Source organism: Microtus ochrogaster, linkage group LG7_11, assembly GCF_000317375.1.
Source record: "Microtus ochrogaster isolate Prairie Vole_2 linkage group LG7_11, MicOch1.0, whole genome shotgun sequence".
Lineage (NCBI taxonomy): Eukaryota > Metazoa > Chordata > Mammalia > Rodentia > Cricetidae > Microtus > Microtus ochrogaster.
Genome location: NC_022032.1, coordinates 20,863,398 through 20,863,837, shown reverse-complemented (window position 1 = coordinate 20,863,837; position 440 = coordinate 20,863,398).

Here is a 440-nt window from a genome sequence, read left to right as displayed (position 1 = left end):
CTCTGCCTCCCGAGTGCTGGGGTTGTTAAAGACATGCGCCACCACTGCCCAGCTGTGTTTTCTCAAATGAAAAAAAATTCCTGCTAAAATGAAATCACATCTCAAGGGTACACTTCCTTCCTTTACCAAATATGATTAAATCATGACGTCAGGATTTAGTGTAAGCATTTTTTCATTTGCAGACGAGCAGCACAACGTCCACATCAGGTCCAGGCCAATCTCCACTCCCAAGACACAGTGGACTTGGTGAAAAGGACACCAAGTTACATAGAGCTTATTCTTATTGGGTTTTTTGGGGGGAGGGGCAGTGGGGGACACCACTTGTAAGAGGTTTTGTCAGTTGGTGAAGACTTTTATATATATTCTTTTTAATTAACTAGTGTATGTTAGCTGTATTTATAAAGCAACTAACATGTCTTAAAACTGAGCTCAGGGGGCTG